The sequence below is a fragment of the Procambarus clarkii genome, chromosome 70 (genome assembly GCF_040958095.1).
Source record: "Procambarus clarkii isolate CNS0578487 chromosome 70, FALCON_Pclarkii_2.0, whole genome shotgun sequence".
In the NCBI taxonomy this organism is placed as follows: Eukaryota; Metazoa; Arthropoda; class Malacostraca; order Decapoda; family Cambaridae; genus Procambarus; species Procambarus clarkii.
The window spans coordinates 7391425-7414038 of record NC_091219.1 but is presented as its reverse complement, the minus strand read 5'-3'; the positions used below and the strand labels follow the sequence as shown (position 1 = coordinate 7414038).

Here is a 22614-nt window from a genome sequence, read left to right as displayed (position 1 = left end):
TGAATAGTTCCCTTACTCTCATAAAGGGTTGTGTCTTGCAAAACTTTTAAAGTTGTGGAAGAATCGTCTGTTTTATGTGAGTACGAACAAATTATTGACAGCAGGTAATTTGTTAATTTTAACGGAATCGGTGTAAAATGGTACATATTACTATAGGAAAAAAACGATTGTTCTGAAAGTTTGTTTTAATACTATCTAGCTGAACAGAGGGCGTGCATTGTCAAAAATGTGTGAGGGGGTCTGAATGTGATCCTGACATGCTCTTACCTATTGAATTCTGACAACCCAAATCATCCATTTTTCATCCTGTACCCCAGACCATTTCCTCTGCCCATATGGATGACGCTAGCTCCATCTGTGTGGCCTCCAACGACGAACAGACAAACAGCCAGACACACACACACACACAGATATTCTCTCACACTTTGGAGTACGTAACATAATATATGTAATGTGTCTCGACTCAATAAGATTCTTATTTTGAGTTTATATTTCCGGTGAAAATGTCTATAAATATTGAACATTTATTGGTTCTTAGTCTTGGGAATTTTGACCGAATTTGTGCTGTATATTATACTGGATGGGTATCCAGCGATGCCTAGGTCTGTCTTTCTGTCCAATTTGACCATATATCTATCCTTCCACCTATCTCTCTATTTATCTATCCGTCCATCCACCTATCTCTCTTATTATATAGCCATTAATCTATATATATAATCAATGCATCCATCTATCTATCTCTCTATCTCGGTCTATCTATCCATCTATCTCAGTCTATCTATCCATCTATCTAACTATCTACTCATCATATATTTAAGAATCTATATATATTCATCTATCTTTCAATCTACCTATATAGCAATCCATATATTCATCTATCTATCTTTCTCTCTGTTCACCTGTACGTCTATCCATCTGTCCAAACATCTACACCTCTGTCTATTTGTCTATACATCTATCTATCCGTCTTTCCCTTTATACATCCATCTATCCATCTATCGACGTGTAGAAGAATGTAAGACCTCTTGTATATATACATAAATAAATAAAATAACTAAATAAATAAAAATACGAAAATATCTATCCATCCATCCATCTACTCATTCATCTATATATTCATACATCTATCCATTCATCTGCCCTCTCTGCCCATTTATCTATATACATCTGTCCATCTTTCCATCCACCTTTCTCTCCACCTGTGCAGCCATTTATCCATCCATCAATGCAGCCATCTGTCCATAAATCTATTCATCTAGCTTTCTATCCATCTATCTCACTATATCTACATCTTGCTTTCTTTTCATCTATCTATCCATGCACCTAATCAACTTTGTATCCATTAATTCAACCAAATATCTGTTCATTTAATTATCAATCTATATATTCGTCTATATATCATTGTACCTAAACATCCAGCAATTAATGCATCCATATATCTATAAATCCACTGATCTGTCTATTCATGTTTCCAGCCATCTATTCATCCATTAATCTGCTGTCAGTCTCTGTCTCTAGATATCTTTGTCTCTGTTTCTCTATATCTGTCTGTCTATCTGTTCATCAGAGAGAGAGAGCTCTGATGAGAAATATAATTGTCAGTGTGTTGGGTGTCAACAGTGAGAGGATGTTACGACCCTGGGTCCAGATGGATCCTGGGTCCACCTGACTGTGGCAGATGGACCGGGATCGAGTGGCATTTGTTGACATACAGCTGATGTAGGGACTCTTCACTTATGTGTGCATTTTAGGTGTGATAGGCCTTGAATGTGTTGGATTAGTGATATTTAAATTATAGAGTTTTTAGATTAGTTTGGTTAAAGAATGAATGTTAATTGTGTGGTAAGTTTATACACAGGATTGCTCCCAAATTTAAAATGGCGGCCGAATACGTCCTTGCCAGATGTAAGAGCATTTTGATGCTCCTACATCTATAGGTTTCCACTGAACTCGAACCAATGGTTTCACACAATTTCCCCCCCCCCCCATGCACTGTGGCTCAGTCTTCAGGGTACTCCTTTATCAACACACAGAGAGTGTGAGCCTGGGAACACCCAGCACATAGGTTCGAACCCTCGTCACGGCTCCTACAGATTTTCTCATTGATACATCACGAGAGTGTGATTAGTCTCTGTGTATTAAAGGAAGAGCGTCAGAGGTAGAACATTCCAAGATGACTGAGCCAGAATGCATGTGGTGGATTGTCTGACACCCTGGATCGGCGTCAATGGAAGGCTCAGGAGTCCTAGAGGGTGCAGTAGTACCCAAGGTTGCAATTGTTTTGACCATGTCGTGGCCTAGTCGTCTGGAACGTGTGCCTGGTAACTCACAGCACATTGGTTAGAACCCTCATGGCGGCTACTACGGCTGATCTATTTATTAATCCGCATCTTCGTCTATCCATCTATCCCTTTATCTACTGTCTGTCTCATTCTCTTCCTCTATCTTTATCTCTGCCTCTCTCTGTCTATCTGTCTCTAGCTGGGTTTCTGTTTCTGAGTTTCTATGTGCGTCTCTCTCTCTATGTTTTTCTGTCCCTCTGTCTTACAATAGTGTTATGTGTGGGTAGTCGGCAGTGGGAGCAGCTCAGTGGTGTGAAGAACTAAACAAACAATAGTTATCCTTACTCTGGTATACAGCAGTTTTCTTGAGAAACGTTTGACGATGTGGGAGAATTGTCTGTTTGATGTGAGTACAGGCAAATTATTCACAGCTAGAATTTTGTGTCACTTTTCACAAATTAATGAATAATGTGGTAGATTACTATAAAACTATTTTTTTATATGAAAAATTTGGCCCCCAACTTTGAACAGACAGACATTCTCTCATATGGTATAATTATAAAAAATAAATATTGCATTTTGACACATAAAAATTGTGGTGTGTGTTGTATGACATCAGTGTTATATAATGTTGGGATGCATAAAGTTATCCTTACCAAGCTTATTTGCAGCGTTAATGTTTGCTCCAGCGTCGAGGAGGACCTTCACAGAGTTGTTGTGACCAAATACGGCTGCTACGTGAAGGGCCTTCCTGCCTGTCAACAGATACCACAATTGTTATTATGCATAAACCATCACGATTCCTGTACTTTATGTAAATATTTAAATAATCTGTTCTAGATGAACATTTTTATATACTAGTAAAGTGTACAGACTCTAAATAGTATGCAAAATTATTTTCCACCATAAATTTAAGAGAGAAAGATCATGTTAAAATTTTTAAGAATAGATCACTATTAAAATATCAGACATCTGAACAGTTCTTATTTGATAATGTATTACTTGTGACGAGAGCGACAGTGGTACTATTGTCAGGCCCGAAACGCTGAGTGTATTAGTGGTTTGAACCATACTACTGTATATTCTTGCCCTGTCTAGAGATCCAACATTCTTCTCGTATGCCATTTTGTATGTATGTGATTTTCCCTAATAAATATTATTATTATTATTATTATGTACATAAGAAGAGCATTACTGAGACTTTAATTATTAAATAATAATAAATAATAATTATATATTAATTTAATTATTATTATGTACATAAGAAGAAACTTTACTGGGGTGAACCAATAGCTCCAGTCTTGCCATCGTCAGTTAACCAATATAACCTTTATAAGCATCGTATGCCATACAAGTTTGTGAATAAAATGTTGGCAATACTAGCTCGAGGCAAGATAAACATTGTTGCCATCACCATACAACCAATATAACCATAAATGGCATGTAACTGATGATATTTGAGAATGGCTGATGGAGGCATGAGGAACATCGTTGTCGTCATCAGTTAACAATAACCTTCACAGATAATCTGAACACCGCCATTCGCTATCTTATCATTCAAGCTTAAGGCATCAGCAACACCATGTTACGCCCGATAAATATTATTATAATTTATGATATCCTGCTTCACTAGTTGTTATCTAACCATACTGACTTGAGAAGAGAGTAACATTGTGGTATCATTGTCAGATAAACAAGATGATTATTGAGGATATCCTTTATCTGGTGATGAGGACATCACCAGATGTCGTTCCATCCCCAGGTTAACCTACTTTCTGAGGTGTTCATCATCCTACAGTAGCCAAAATCTAGGTGAGTATGACCTGTTACTGAAATCAATGTTAGAAAAAGCCCTCAACCTCTCTCTTGATGACCTACAGTGGAAACAAGCCTCTCTTTCCCTAAAACTTCGGGGCCTCGGAGGTCGAACAGCAACGCAAATCACCATACCAGTCTTCCTGTCCTCCTCCTCGGCATCCGACGACCTTGTGAAGGAAATTCTACCTGCCTACTTACATCAGCTGGCAGGTGTACACGATCCCAATTTTATATGCTGTGCCACAGAGTGGGCCTCTCGTGCTGGCCCATCACCTGAACCACCATCCACAAAAGCCCACAAGCAATCCAGCTGGGATGGCCCCATTGTAGACCAAGTAGCTGCAACAACACAACACGACATTGCTCGCCTAATAGCAGTAGCAGCCCCATATGCGGGGGATTTCATGTTAGAAACCCCAATGTCGGCAACTGGCACGCGTCCTGCACCACACGCCTTCTGAATTGCTGTGGCCCTCCGCCTTGTTGCCCCAATCCACACCATATATAAGTGTTTTTGCGGAGAGGTGGTGGCCGACAGATACGGCCACCATGGCCTACTCTGCCAAAGCACAGGGGGATGGCACTCAAGGCACAGTGAAGTTAATGACATCATCAGGAGGAGCCTCACCACAGGTGGATGCCCAGTTGAGAGAGAGCCCCGTTACCTTACGCCCCACAACTCTGATGCTCTTATTGGTCGCTCAGATGGTATCACAGTGAACCCCTGGAAGAATGACAATCAGTTGGTGTGGGACTACACGTGTGTATCAACCCTGGCTAACATTGATTTCAGTGTTGCACAACCAGGTTGTACTGCCACCCACAGGGAAGCAGCCAAATCCCGTAAGTATAGAGAACTGGATCACAACTACAATTTTGTCCCCATTGCTTCTGAGACACTAGGCGCCTGGGGTAAAAGTGCCACCAGTTTTATTTAAAGGAACTGGGTTTTATGCTAATTGAAACATTATGAAACCCTAGAGCTGCCAGCTTCTTTTTCCAGCGCCTCAGCGTGGTGATACAGAGGGAAAATTCACACTGCATTCAGGGTTCCTGCCCGCCATCTGAGGAGCTGGAGGAACTCAACAACTTATGATATGCATCTTTGTGTTCAGTGAGAATCCACAAGGTCTTCTCTGGAAACTTCTTATTTTCTTCTCCGAGGCTATGGGTCCCCACTTTGACCAAAGGTGGTACCCTCACAACTTTTTATATATATATTATATAACTGAAAACTCACACCCCAGAAGTGACTCGAACCCATACTCCCAGGAGCAACGCAACTAGTATGTACAAGACGCCTTAATCCACTTGACCATCACGACTGGACATAATGAGGTGATAGCCGAGGCTATTTGAACCACCCCACCGCCGGCACTCGGATAGTAATCTTGGGCATAGCATTTTACCAAATCACCTCATTCTTTGGGGCACACGTGAGGAACACAAATGCGAACAAGCCTGAATGGTCCCCAGGACAATATGCAACTGAAAACTCACACCCCAGAAGTGACTCGAACCCATACTCCCAGGAGCAACGCAACTGGTATGTACAAGACGCCTTAATCCACTTGACCATCACGACCGGACATAATGAGGTGATAGCCGAGGCTATTTGAACCACCCCACCGCCGGCACTCGGATAGTAATCTTGGGCATAGCATTTTACCAAATCACCTCATTCTTTGGGGCACACGTGAGGAACACAAATGCGAACAAGCCTGAATGGTCTTGGATTAGTGGATTGAACTGAAGTGGGTTAAGGCGTCTTGTACATACCAGTTGCGTTGCTCCTGGGAGTATGGGTTCGAGTCACTTCTGGGGTGTGAGTTTTCAGTTGCATATTGTCCTGGGGACCATTCAGGCTTGTTCGCATATATATTATATATATATATATATATATATATATATATATATATATATATATATGTCGTACCTAGTAGCCAGAACGCACTTCTCAGCCTACTATGCAAGGCCCGATTTGCCTAATAAGCCAAGTTTTCATGAATTAATATATTTTCTCCAATTTTTTTCTTATGAAATGATAAAGCTACCCATTTCATTATGTATGAGGTCAATTTTTTTTAATTGGAGTTAAAATTAACGTTGATATGTGACCGAACCTAACCAACCCTACCTAACCTATCTTTATAGGTTAGGTTAGGTTAGGTAGCCAAAAAAGTTAGGTTAGGTTAGGTTAGGTAGGTTAGGTAGTCGCAAAAACATTAATTCATGAAAACCTGGCTTATTAGGCAAATTGGGCCTTGCATAGTAGGCTGAGAAGTGCGTTCTGGCTACTAGGTACGACATATATATATATAAATACGACCGAAAGGGTATGATTAATGATTCTAACACAAATCTTCTCAATATTTCTTATATTTTTCTTCTCTGTCGAGGGTTGTTGAAAAATTAACTCTTCAAAGTTCATTTTCACACTTTATTTATGGTCTGACGCCTAGAAGCATTTTGCAAGACACTTCTCAATTTTTCAAAGACAATATATATATACATTTTCAAAGATATATATATATATATATATATATATATATATATATATATATATATATATATATATATATATATATATATATGTCGTACCTAGTAGCCAGAATGTATTTCTCGGCCTACTATGCAAGGCCTGATTTGCCTAATAAGCCAAGTTTTCCTGAATTAAAATATTTTCTCTCCTTTTTTTCTTATGAAATGATAAAGCTACCTATTTCATTATGTATGAGGTCATTTTTTTTTTTATTGGAGTTAAAATTAGCGTAGATATATGACCGAACCTAACCAACCCTACCTAACCTAACCTATCTTTATAGGTTAGGTTAGGTTAGGTAGCCGAAAAAGTTAGGTTAGGTTAGGTTAGGTAGGTTAGGTAGTTGAAAAACAATTAATTCATGAAAACTTGGCTTATTAGGCAAATCGGGCCTTGCATAGTAGGCTGAGAAGTGCGTTCTGGCTACTAGGTACGACATATATATATATATATATATTAGTATATTTTGGTAGCAGTCTTTCCTGTAGACATATATTATTAAATATGACCGAAAAAGTAAGATTAATAATTCTAACACGAATTTTCTCAATCTTTCGTACATTTCGTTTCACTGTTGGAGGTAAATCAAAAATCAATTCTCCAAAATTCATTTTTATTTCTAGTCTGACGCGACACGAGCGCGTTTCGTAAAACTTATTACATTTTCAAAGACTTTAGTTCACAAATACACAACTGAATAGAACTTATGCATCTCCGATTTTATATCTACATTTGAGTGAGGTGGAAGGGGTGATGTGGCATTAACACAAGACAGAACAAGAGTATTAATAGGGTATTAATTTCATCAACACAAGACAGAACAAGAGTATTAATAGGGTATTAATTTCATCAACACAAGACAGAACACGAAGCAATGGATATTGAATAGAAGTGTTTGTAGAAAGCCTATTGGTCCATATTTCTTGATGCTTCTATATTGGAGCGGAGTCTTGAGGTGGGTAGAATATAGTTGTGCAATAATTGGCTGTTGATTGCTGGTGTTGACTTCTTGATGTGTAGTGCCTCGCAAACGTCAAGCCGCCTGCTATCGCTGTATCTATCGATGATTTCTGTGTTGTTTACTAGGATTTCTTTACTAGGATTTACTAGGATTTACTAGGAAATCCTAGTAAAAACACAGAAATCATTTTCACTTTTTCACTCATATTTAATAATATATATATATATATATATATATATATATATATATATATATATATATATATATATATATATATATATATATATATATATATATATAATATATATATATATATAATATATATATATATATATTGGTGTATACTGGCAGCAGGTTTTCTTTCAAACATGTTTCATTGAATATGACCACATATTCTGTATTTATTATTTTCTGGTTTAGGGCTTCTATCCCTCTAACTATTTTCTTAGCATCAGGGCTTAATTGAAATAGGAGTTCTCCAAAACTCATTTTCGTACTTTTAAGGTGAAGAAAATAAGTGATTTACTATAGAGTGTATTACACTTATTTATATAATTTGCACAACGTTTCGAACCTCCATGGTTCATTCTCAAGTGAACAGATCTTACAATACTAGTTGATTTTATACCCGCACTGGGTCAGGTGATAATACAATAAAGGCGAAAACATGGGGGGATACATAAGGGATAAATGTGAGGTGAAACATAGAGGCTGCAGAAGGCTTATTGGCCCATACGAGGCATCTCCTATCTAAACACAAAGATTAATCCAGTGTAATTGGCCTATTATGTTGGACATTGTCTTCTGTGTTGGCATCGATATGTTCTTGTCTTGTCCTTACTCTCATGGTGGGTAGAGTAAATAGGTCCGTGATTTGGGTGTTCATGGTAGGTCGCTCTATTCTTATGTGAATTGCCTCAAGAATTTGTAATCTTCTTGCACCTTGGGTTTTGTCTACTATGCAGGTATTCTTGTTCAACATTTCTCTTGTTAGAGTGATGTCATGGGCTTGTCTCATGTGATTCCTAGGGGCACCAGATTGAAGATGGCATGTCAAACGCCTCGTCAGCTTGGTCGACGTCATACCTATGTACTTAGATTGAATGTTACATCCTTCGTGGGGGCAAGTGTACATGTATACAACGCTTGACTGCTGTAGAGGGTTCTCCGTCGGCTTCGGGATGTTTTTGATAAGAAGTTCGGAAGTCTTCTTGGTTTTGTAGAATATTATCAGGTTTATGTTTTAGTTAGGAGTTGTGCTTTTTACTCCTTTACGGATTATTTCTTTCATTATTCTTTCCTCTTTTATATGTTCACTGTGCATGGTTGATTTGTAATATAATTTTATTGGAGGTGTAGTGGTTTCAGTTCAAGGTTCTGGATTATACCAACGGTCCAAGTGTCTTTTTATAGCAGCGTTTATTTCCGTGTTGCTATATCCGTTGTTCACCAATACCTGAATTACTCTTTCAAACTCTCTACTCACGTTGCTCCATTCAGAGCAGTGGGTAAGAGCTCTGCGAATATAAGCATTGAGAACACTGGCTTTGTATCGTTGGGGGCACTCACTTCTACCGTTCAGGCATAATCCTATGTTGGTGGGCTGGGTATATACGTTGGTGCTTAAAGAGGAACACCAACGATTGTGGTTTCTGTTCCAGAACCAGAACTGTTTCTGTTTGTTTATATATATATATATATATATATATATATATATATATATATATATATATATATATATATATATATATATATATATATATATATTTATATATATATATATATATATATATATATATATATATATATATATATATATATATATATATATATATATATATATATATATCATTGAATATGACCGCATATTCTGTATTTATTATTTTCTGGTTTAGGGCTTATATCCCTCTAACTATTTATATATCACTGAAACAAGGATTATCAAGAAACTAACAACATTATATGGAGGACCTATGGCAATTCCACGACCAGGAGATGGCTTCCTGAACCTTGCAGGAATTAACCTCACTGAGGACCAAGTCACTCTCCTAAATCTGGGCATAAACTGTCATGTTATGTCCAGACCGAGTGAGATGGCCCGGAAAGTAGAGTTGGAAATTCTGTTGGACGACATATTCGACCTCGAGACACAAAAGAAGGTCACTACCAAAGATACCTTACAAGCAGAACTTATTGCAGAAGGAGGAAAGAATCGAGGCAACTACAGAAGCACCATACTGTCCCCCGAGCTTAAAGCGGCAGCTAAAAGCCTTCGTGAGAACAAGGAGATAGTTGTCAGAAGAGGTGACAAGTCGCCAATATATGTCATTCTTAAAAAAGACGAATATCTGGCGAAAATGAACATCATACTCTCTGACCAAACTAAGTTCCAAAGGGTAACGAAGGACACTACAGCCGAATTAAAAGCAAAGGTCAACAAACTGATCGAAACTGTGAACGCCAAGAAATCCGGACTCCACCTGCCAAAGATCATTGGGGAATATAAACCTGGATATGCGTATGGAAATGTCAAGACGCACAAGCCTGGAAACCCACTTCGGCCAATCATTAGCCAGATACCCACACCCACGTACAGACTGGCGAAGCGACTCAACGGCCTGCTGACTCCTTATGTTCCTTGCGCCTTCAGCCTGAAGTCTCCAAAGGAATTTGTTGACTTACTGCGGGGCACACGGGCCACAGGGATAAGAGCCTCGTTGGACGTAGAATCGCTGTTCACCAACGTACCTGTGGACGAGACAATTGGAATGATAGCCGACAGAGTGTATCGTGATCCAGCCTGTACTCCTCTTGACATGCCAGAAAATATTCTGAGGAAACTACTCCAAGCTTGTACTAAAGAGGCACCCTTCTTGAGCCCGGATGGGCACATGTATAAGCAAGTAGATGGGGTCGCCATGGGTTCTCCCCTAGGTGTCCTGTTTGCAAACTTCTACATGGGTACCATCGAGCAAAAAGTCTTAGTCGACATGAACTTGAAACCGGCCATATACTGCAGGTATGTTGACGACATTTTTACACAGGTACCTGATGTCAGACATCTGCAGGAGCTGAAGTAGGCATTTGAGCAGAGTTCGGTGCTGCGTTTCACTTACGAGATGGAAAAGGATGGGAAGCTGCCCTTTCTAGATGTAACAGTCATGGAAAAGGGCGGAGGTTTCCACACTGCAGTCTACACTAAGGAAACAAACATAGGAATGTGCCTAAATGCCAACAGCGACTGCCCTGACAGGTACAAGAGGAGTGTTGTTAACGCATATGTCGACCGTGCTCTCAGCCACAGCTCAGAATGGAAGCAAGTCGACGAAGAACTCTGTAGGGTAAGGCAGGTCCTAGTCAATAACGGCTTCTCCAATGGTTTCATCGAAGACATCATAAGAAGGAAAGTGAAAAGCCATGCAACCTCTGAAGAGACAACTAACACAACACCTATACCCCCTATTAGACTATTTTACAGGAACTTCTTTTCCACAGCTCATAAAACGGAGGAAAGGGTCCTGAAAGATATTGTTAATAGAAACGTTATCCCTACAGACAAAAATCAGAGGATACAACTGACGATTTACTATAAAACCAGAAAAACGGCCAGCCTTCTCATGAGAAACTCTCCAGACACAAAACAGAACGCTTTAAAAGAGACTAACGTCGTCTATGCCTTCAAATGCCCACTTGGGGACTGTAAGCTCCAAAAAACCCAGTATATAGGCAAGACAACAACATCTCTTTCTAGGCGTTTAACGATGCATAAGCAACAGGGCTCCATTAAGGAACATATAATCTCTTCCCACAACCAAACCATCGCCAGAGAAATCCTAGTAAACAACACATAAATCATCGATAGACACAGCGATAGCAGGCGGCTTGACGTTTGCGAGGCACTACACATCAAGAAGTCAACACCAGCAATCAACAGCCAATTATTGCACAACTATATTCTACCCACCTCAAGACTCCGCTCCAATATAGAAGCATCAAGAAATATGGACCAATAGGCTTTCTACAAACACTTCTATTCAATACCCATTGTTTGTGTTCTGTCTTGTGTTGATACTTTTAATACCCTATTAATATCCCCTCTTGTTCTGTCTAGTGTTAATGCCACATCACCCCTCCCACCTCACTCAAATGTAGATATAAAATTGGAGATACGTAAGTTCTAATCAGTTGTGTATTTGTGAACTAAAGTCTTTGAAAATGTAATAAGTTTTACGAAACGCGCCCGTGTCGCGTCAGACTAGAAATAAAAATGAATTTTGGAGAATTGATTTTTGATTTACCTCCAACAGTGAAGCGTAATGTACGAAAGATTGAGAAAATTCGTGTTAGAATTATTAATCTTACTTTTTCGGTCATATTTAAAAAAAAAAAATATATATATATATATATATATATATATATATATATATATATATATATATATATATATATATATATATGTATATATATATATTTATATGCATATTCTTTTTTCTTTTATTCTTTTCTATATATATATATATATATATATATATATATATATATATATATATATATATATATATATATATATATATATATTTATATATATATATATATATATATATATAAGTAGTGTTAAGTACGCCAAGAACCATGCGCACCATCTGGCCAGGTGGCTCTCTTGAGAGCCAGCTGGGCAGGTGGTGCGCAGGTGTCTAGTCGCAAAGGGTTTGGGGGGATTTTCCCGGAAGTTTGGCGCGTGTCGGACGCGTGTGAGCGTCCGGTGTTAGGGTAGGTGGTCAGGAAAGATGGGAGGTCATGTTGTTGGGGGTGTAGGAGAGTATGTGGGTTATGTGGTAGAGTAAGAAATACAAGGATAAGAGTGGAATATGAGGAAAGAGTAAATGAATATGTATGTGTGTTTGCCGTAGACTTAATCCTGTGTGTAGATAATAGTTTTGATGATAGTAAGTAAGCTATGTAGAGGCCGAGTGTGAGGGGATCCAACATAGCGGATAAGTTGTTTGGGGTGGGGGAGGGGTGAGGGAGGGGAGAGGAGAGCCCCCATACCTGAGAGGATAACATTGACATCCATTAGCTTCCCCCTACAGGAAGCCGTAAGTGTTGAGGGGGTATGAGAGAGCAGCCTCTTGCGGATGTGGTCCATTTGCTTTAATGGTTTTTCAATGTCTTCAGAGTAGTCTGGAGATGTTCACCCCAGCATGGCTCTCCCTCCACTGCGATTCGTTAAGGAGGGGCGACGTTCTTCCGCCGGCAGGCTATCACCTGCCAACCATCAATCACTTCTCATTTGACCCGGGTCGTTTCCCTCCCCTCACACACAAACGCGCCGTTAGTTCACTGCGAGTCTTCATTCGCTACACACACACTCACCATACAGCTCCGCGTCATGGAAAGACGAACCTCAACAGCCTGCATAAAATGCGGAGTGTTTTATATTCCATCACCAAATCAAGTATGTCGGCTGCAATGCGCAAGCTGTGAAAAACCGCCCCTAGGCCATTACGACATCAAATGCAAGTGATGTCAGCAGATTTTCTGTGATAACCGTGAGTGTTATTCTTATTTAATATTCCACAGTTCATTTTATGGCATCCACAGGTGAAATATCGCGTGTGTAAACTATCATCTCTCTTATAGTGTGAGAATATTTACTCATTCGGGCAAATACATTCCACACAGTTAAATATGTTCTTTCCAATTTCAGTTTACAAAACAGTGAAGTGTCCTTATTGCTCACCTGCCCCGCGAGGAGGTCATCGCCGGAATGAAACTTCACATAAACGTAGGTAACATATATAAATATACTTCTCGTATCTGTATTACATCCAGTTGTAAGCAAACACACATGCATAATAGACATATTTTCCCCATTCACCAGTGCTGAATATCATTTTGTTCCATTTCAGGTTATAATCCGTACCTCAATCGGCGGAGGGAACAGATAGACGTCATCGAGTCTGTATCCCATCCGTCCCACACTGAGCTAAGTAGAGCAGATCTCACTCGCGGCCATCCCCCGCCCCTTCAACAAGGCCAGCAGATGGAGGGCTACGAGACAATATCATGCCAGGTTAACACAACGTTAAGGATTCATACCCTCACACCTGCTCAACCCCCTCACCAGGACATAAGTAAGTTAATACTGTCTTATTTCAGTCTATTTCCTAAACATGTTAATTTCCCCCTAATCTATTCCCTCACCTCAAATATATATATATATATATATATATATATATATATATATATATATATATATATATATATATATATATATATATATATATATATATATATATATGCTTTCATTCTTTCTAGAGATAATATGTTTTTCTCAACCCGTTCTCACACAAGACAGCACATATATGACTTAATGCTTAAAGTCAATATGTTGAATATGAATTAGTAAATATGTGATATATTCCCAGTTACTTTTTTTCCAAAGCCCAAACTCTTCCTCACGTACCAATTTACGTCTCACAGTACCCGTCCGTCAACCTAGATAGCAGAATAGTCGTGATTGGTTCAATTATAAGGAAAATTGTACTTTTCAGGTCCCACATGGGTTGTGAAATTTACCTACTATTGTCCATGCTCTTAGAATATTATAGATCAGCTACTTCCTATTGAAGGCTCGTAGTTTTGTTTTGAGAAATATTAGTTGTTCTTAGTAAATTATAATAAGCACTAAAAATGATTACATAGAATAACAGTCCTTCACCAATCAATATTATATACCATAGTTTGTGCTTTACAAATCTTTAAAGGATGTTTTGTAGGAACGCTAACAGAAAACGATGGTTCATTGGAATGTCTATGGGGTAAACTACTGTAAACAGGATGGTATTGTGTCTACTATACCAACTACAGGATCGGTATATTGTCCACTACCACCTGTTAGGTGAGTAAGGGGTGCAATACCACCCACAGGATGGGTATGAGGGTCACATCCACCCAGAGGATGAGTATGGGGATCACATCCACCCACAGGAAGGGCATGGGGTCCAATACCACCCACAGGATGAGTATGGCGTCCACTACAACCCACAGGATGGGTATGGGGCTCCAACAACCCATAGAATAGGTATGGGGCTCCAACCACCCATAAAATGGGTATGGGGTCCAATAACACCCACTGGATATGTATGGCGTCCATTGTCGAGCTCGCAAACCGCAGCATTCATCTCAGAACCATGCCTATTTCACGCAGATTCCTTAATAAACGTAAGAGTTTTATATGTCACAAGAAAGATAGAAATATAAGCTTTATTCTAAATACCTTACCATGGGCATATTTAAATTTAAAGCGAAGATACGTGTACTTTTATAATAGCCGAGCTCCGACCCCGGACAGATCGATCGACCGAGCAACTCTCTCTCAGAACAATGTTTATTTCACGTGAATTCGTTAATAAACATATATGTTTTATATGTCTCAAGAAAGACAGACATATAAGCTTCACTTTAAACACTTTACCATAGACATACTTAAAGTTCTAATGAAGATACATGTATTTTAAAAATTACGGAGCTCCCACCCCATACAGACTGAACGACAGAGCAACTCTCTCTCAGATCAATGTTTATTTCACGTAAATTCGTTAATAAACACAAATGTTTTATAAGTCTTAAGCAAGATAGAAATAAGAGCTTCATTTTAAATACATTACAATAGACATATTTATAGCTCAAGTGAAGATACATATGTTTTTATAGTAGCACTCAGTAGCTTGTCGGGCATGGAGTGCAGACGCCTACGCACTTGCCGATATATTGTATAATTAACAAAGATTCGCTAATAAAGCCTAAAATCTTATATGCCTCCAGAAAGACCGAGATATGAACATTATTATGATTGCACCAAATGAAATATATCATGTTCGAGGACAAAGATATATCAATTTTAAATTAAGTTTCGACTCTCTCTTGGGTGAAAGAGATGGGGCGACTCTCGCCCCATCTATTGGAGATTCTGTGCACTAAATACCCAAAGCTACTCAAACCCTCATAGCATTATTTAAGTAATGAAGTAATATGGTATATTTACTCACTATAATGTGGGTGCTGAATGCAGAACATGAGAAAACATATATTTACTCCAAACTAATGTAATTTCATTATTAAATAAGTAGCATCAAAGGAAGTCGACGGTCCAAGCGTCAATATTGTGGAGCGACTTATCCAAGATATATCGTTGTTTGGAAAGTGTTTGTTGGCATATCCAGGGGTCGCACTTCTCTGCTCAAATTATCACAAATTTAAATTATAATGTTAACAAGTAGAATACGTATTTTTAATAAAATCTAACATAACTAGCCAGAAAACATTTAACATTTATTAAAAAATATATGTTTGGAAGTTAAATCGACTTCATATTCAATTTCTTTCTTTATTATGCACCCCATACCCATCCCGTGGGCGGTGGTGTACAGGATTACAGAGGCACATAATCGGTTCAGGAACTGAACCCTCTAGTTCGTTTAGCTAAGCAAATAACAATATATGACGCTAGTTAAAAAATTATCAATGTTGTATACACATGTACACACATGTGTACACCTCATACATACATGTATATATATATATATATATATATATATATATATATATATATATATATATATATATATATATATATATATATATGTATATATATATATATATATATATATATATATATATATATATATATATATATACATATATATATATATATATATATACATATATATATATATATATATATATATATATATATATATATATATATATATATATATATATATATATATATACATACATATATATATATATATATATATATATATATATATATATATATATATATATATAAATATATATATATATATATATATACGTATACACATATACATACATATCTAATCACCCACACAATTACACACATCAATAATCTTTGTGTCACAAGTGACATTACAAGAGGCTCACAACAGTCACTATACGAGGCACTTTACATCTATAGTGAGTCACACAGTTACTAGTCTTGCTGCACACCCACCCAACTGGGCGGCAGCTTTACAGTCATGTCCTCCACACCCACCCAACTGGGCGGCAGCTTTACAGTCATGTGCATGCATTACCTACAGGAAGCAAATTTTGGATACTTCGCTAAAATTTCGGGCAGCACATCATTATGAATGAAGTACTTACACATTTCTTGGACACTATTGATGGTGTTATTTCTAAATTCCGCAATTTTTTCACATTCCATTATATAATGACGCAAAGTATGCGAATAGTTCTGCTGACAGAGTTTACATTTAGTCAAATGTAAATCAGCAGATGTTACAAACTCCCAGAGGTACTTGTAGCCGAGCCTAAGCCTAGCAGTGGTAACATCTAGAAGTCTGAGTATCTAGTGGGCCATTTTTGGTAAGCAGAACTGGCGCTGTGGGATGAACCAAACGTCGAGTTAAGGGGCCTAAATGAATGCTCATTCATATATGGCCCCACTAGATGCATTCGGAGATCAATATGGGAAGGAATCCACAGGAGACAAACTCTGACTCCATCATTGTTTATTTCACTATATCTGTGTCTAGCTTCAGAGATAAGCACGTCACAGTTATGCCTTGGGAAGCTGAGGGCAGTCAAGGATGACAAGGAGTCACTTACAATTAGCGTGTCAACTTTGGATTCATATACGCGCTCTAGTGCAAGGATTATGGCAACCAATTCTGTTTGAAGAGTGGAGGCCCAGTTACTTAGACGCGCTCCACACTCATGGGAGAAGGAACCATCTCTCCCTGTCACAACAACTGCACTTCCAGCTGCACCATAGGACTGATCCAAGGATCCATCAGTGTAAATAATTTGGGAAAGGGAGCGCTCTCTGACTAAAGCATCAATTTGGCTTAAGGCATTGTACTTTGCTACTTGTCGAAGCAAGGACTGTTCTTTAATCAGCTTCTTGGGTGGGAAAGGGGGACAGTAATTTGGAAAGGAGTGATCTCCCATGGGGCAGGAAAGTGTTGTTGTTGTCTCTCTTGGTAGGGGTGATGAAAGTTATACATTCTGAGCACATTGGCAGTTACCGTAACCCATTTGTAGGGATGCTGATCTTCAAGGAAGAAGGCTTGGAGGGCTTCAGTGCAGGGGTTAGGGTGGGTTAGCCTAAGCATCTTGATACCAATTAAAGCATTAATTTCAGTGATACAATCACTTACACATGGAATATTCAGTTCCTTCCTCATGTTTAGTAATTTAGTTGTACGGGGGCATCCGAGGATAATCCTCATGGCTTCGTTTTGCATCTTTTCCAGCTCTCCAAGCATTCTCTCAGGCACTAGAGCAAGCATGGGTGCAGCATAATCAATCAGCGACCTAATATATGAGAGATACATCATTTTGACAATTCTCACATTTGCACCATAGCTTGGATGGTAGCCTGCCACAGTCTTGAGAGCACGGAGCCTCTCTCTACATTAGCGACCCAGTCTGGCTACAACATTGCGGTACAGTAAGGAACTTCAAGACCAAGGAATTTGTATCTGGTTACATAGTCGAGCAGAGAGCCATCATGCAACTGCATTTTGCGAACGGCCCCACCCCGTCTGGGTGGGCGTCGGTTCAGGATCTTTGTTTTCTCTACTGAGGTGACCAAGCCTAGTTCATAGGACAATAGTTTTGCTATATATACTCGTTATTCGTTGACATGCGTTCGCTACTTAAACTACCATGCACTGTACTTATGTAAAATCTCCCATGTCTCTTCACTCATCTCACCGAACCCTACAGGCTCTGTGATATATTGTTTAATTAATTGAGATTCACAAATAAAGCTTATAATTGTATATGTTATCAAAAAGGCAGAGCTTAGTTTAGTTCATTTATTATGCACCCCATACCCATCCTATGGGCGATAGTGGAGTGTTACAGAGGCACATAATTGGCTCAGGGACTGAGCCCCACAATTCATATAGCCAAGCAAGTTATAATCTTGATAAGCTAGTTACAAAAGTCAATACACATTGTCACATCAACAATGGGCTCGAGACCGACCACAAGTACAGTTTATAATTTAAGCAACTGACATATATGGAGGGCTAGTGTCACAATTGAAATGTTTATCCTACACATAACCCCCCTCTCCCCCATCCAATAGGCAGCGGTGGATAGGTTACAATCAAGTCGTTTTTTGCGTTTTATTCAGAGATTAGATCTTATTGGGTGAGGAAAGATATTCATATTTTAAAGAAGGCTTCTTGGCTGATGCTCTCCATTGATGGAAAATATACAACCTTTTGAAAATCAATGTTAGTTTGATCTAGATATTGTAATTAACGAAAGTATTTATGTCATCTGAAAGGTGAAATATAGGCTACATTTAAAATCCTTTGTCATAAATATAACTGAAGTGAAAACGAAGATATATGCGTTTTGATAGTTACTTGATGGCTTGCTCTGAGAGTGTGAAGCCCTGCACACCAGCCAATAAATTGTATAATTAGTTTCCATATATTTTAATTAATCTTAAAAATCTATATGTCAGAAGAAAGGAAGATGTAGCCGTTAATGTGACAACATTTAAAAATATATATATCTTAAGTTAAATAAATAATACCACCTTATTGCCGGTGTCCGGACACATGAAAATTACCTAGGTATCAGTATCCAGCCAGGCGGGGATCACAGGCTGCACAATACTGATAAATTATGTAATGCACTACTTGTGGTCCATCTCGAACCCATTTATGATGTGACGACTTTTAGCGAATTTTGTAATTAGCTCATCAAGATTGTAACTTGCTTAGCTAAATGAATTGTGGGGTTCGGTCCATTCATTTTTTCTTTATTATGCACCCCATAATACCCATCCCGTGGGCGGTGGTGTAAAGGATTACACAGGCACATAATCGGTTCAGGAACTGAACCCTCTAGTTCGTTTAGCTAAGCAAATAACAATCTTTTGACGCTAGTTACAAAATTATTAATGTACACATACTTATGCATACATGTACATATACATACGTATACATATATACATACACATACATATTTAATCACCCACACAAATACACACATCAGTAATCTTTTGTGTCACAAGTAATTCAACAAGAGGCTCACAACAGTCACTATACAAGGCACTTTACATTTATGGTGAGTCACACAGTTACTAGTCTTGCTGCACACCCACCCAACTGGGCGGCAGCTTTACAGTCATGTGCTCCACACCCACCCAACTGGGTGGCAGCTTTACAGTCATGTGCTCCACACCCACCCAACTGGGCGGCAGCTTTACAGTCAAGTGCTGCATACATACCCAACTGGGCGGCAGCTTTACAGTCATGTGCTCCACACCCACCCAACTGGGCGGCAGCTTTACAGTCATGTGCTGCATACATACCCAACTGGGCGGCAGCTTTACAGTCATGTGCTCCACACTCACCCAACTGGGCGGCAGCTTTACAGTCATGTGCATGCATTACCTACAGTAAGCAAATTTTGGATACTTCGCTAAGATTTCGGGCAGCACATCATTATGAATGAAGTACTTATACACATTTCATGGACACTATTGATGTTGTTATCTTTAAATTCCGCGATTTTTTCACATTCCATTATATAATGACAAAGTATGCGAATAGTTCTGCTGACAGAGTTTACATTTAGTCAAATCTACATCATCAGATGTTACAAATTCCCAGAGGTACTTGTAGCTGAGCCTAAACCTAGCAGTGGTAATTAACATCTAGAAGTCTGCTAACATTATTGAATGACCCATAGACGAGCGATTCATCAAAGTTTATACAATATTGTGAAATTGAGAGTCAGTGTAGTAACATAAATTGGTAAATCATATATATATTGTAAGTTAAGAATCTGATGCATGTGTGTGTGTTGGGGGGGGGGGGTTATACCCTTGGTAAGGGAGAGTGGCAGGTAACCTTAGAAGTTCTGTGGTCAACGTGGGGGAGGGGGGGTCAAATCCACCCTCCAACATCTGGGCATAGTACCAGCAGCCTCCACAACACTCCATCAGCCTCCAGCTGATGCGTGTAGATGCCTCATCTAACCTCACTTATGTCACACATTAACCTACAGTTCCTGTGATATATAAACCTCATCACAGTGGCGTCTCACCAATATAAGCTGTGTTGGATTTTGTCACGAAATGACGAAATGACTGGACGTATATGTATGTATGTATGTATGTATGTATGTATGTATGTATGTATGTATGTATGTATGTATGTATGTATGTATGCATGTATGTATGTATGTATGTATGTATGTATGTATGTATGTATGTATGTATGTATGTATGTATGTATGTATGTATGTATGTATGTATGTATGTATGTATGCATGCATGTATGCATGTATGCATGTATGTATGCATGTATGCATGTATGTATGTATGTATGGATGTATGTATGGATGTATGTATGTATGTACGCATGCATGTATGTATGTATGTATGTATGTATGTATGTATGTATGTATGTATGTATGTATGTATGTATGTATGTATGTATGTATGTATGTACGCATGTACGCATGTATGTATGTATGTATGTATGTATGTATGTATGTATGTATGTATGTATGTATGTATGTATGTATGTATGTATGTATGTATGTATGTATGTATGTATGTAAGTATGTATGTATGTATGTATGTATGTATGTATGTATGTATGTATGTATGTATGTATGTATGTACTCATGTATGCATGTATGTATGTATGTATGTATGTGTGTATGTATGTATTCCCAATCACGTTAAAAATTCCCCTCTATCATCCAATTAAAGAGAAAAACAACTATGTACTAAATAATCAACTCCTTGTAACTTTAATTATGCTGACCTTCCTATCTGTATTCAGACTGAGCCTACCATCATTATAGGTGATTATAACACTAGACAGGAATATTGGTAATTCGCAGTTCAGTAATCGTAACGGCAACCAACTGTTGTCACTATTAGGTAGTCACGATGATGCACAGATTGTGGGTGACCTTGAACCGACGAATATCTACGGAGGTATTCTTGATCTATGTCTGGGTGTCAACGTCTCCCACACCGTGTGCGCCTCGTCAATAGTGCCAGATATGGCGTCTGATCATCTGGCCATATTAGCCACTGTAAGCATTGGAAGCTCTATCCTCCCTGGTGGAATGTTCAAGCGGCTGATGGGCTGACTGTACCCATCGATCAACGAGACAATCTTGTTGCTCATGTGTCAGATTGGTGCAGTTCATCTGAGCCTTCATCAGTTGGAGATTTTAACAATGAGCTCACAGGTACTATCGAGCAGTTTATAGAATCACTTGATCCATCGTCCAGGCCACGTAACCCAAATTACACTGGTCATTGCACTTATGTTTATTATAATGATTCTAAATTGCATGCACTAAAACGCACTGCCAGAATAATTGGACTAGCTTGTAGAAGGACCCGCACTGCTGAAATGCTTAAGCTCTTTCAAGCGGCTCTGGCAGAGGCCAGGGAACGTATGGTGGAGCTGAGGCAGACAGACTGGGAAACTTTTGTCCATGGTCTCAATTCTCACACGCCACTTAAGTCGGGCATGGAAGGATATCAACAATGCCAATGGGAAAAATGCTGCAGAGATCTCTTACCCTAATCCTCTGCACAGAGCAAATGAGCTTGTTGATGCTTGGGCCACGACTTCCAGCTTTGACAGTCTTCCTCTACCCTCACAGAATGAACTAAATAATAGTATATTGACCAGACCACACACTAGAAATTGAAGGGACGACGACGTTTCGGTCCGTCCTGGACCATTCTCAAGTCGATTGTTCGACTTGAGAATGGTCCAGGACGGACCGAAACGTCGTCGTCCCTTCAATTTCTAGTGTGTGGTCTGGTCAACATACTTCAGCCACGTTATTGTGACTCATCGCCTGTAAATAATAGTATACTGATAGGGCAAGGCGCCTTGACTTCATGCGTCATCAAGAGGATGACTATGACCTGCTTTTTACTGAATACGAACTAGATTCTG

The 22614-nt window shown here is 38.8% G+C and overlaps 1 long non-coding RNA gene across 1 annotated transcript in view; it reads right to left on the bottom strand.

Moving 5' to 3' along the window:
* LOC138356164 (uncharacterized) overlaps positions 1-22614 on the bottom strand; it is a 155156-nt gene that overhangs the window by 98360 nt on the left and 34182 nt on the right. Inside the window, exon 2 of the long non-coding RNA XR_011224229.1 lies at positions 2939-3037. This is a non-coding gene — a long non-coding RNA (uncharacterized lncRNA). The remainder of the gene's footprint in view (positions 1-2938; positions 3038-22614) is intronic.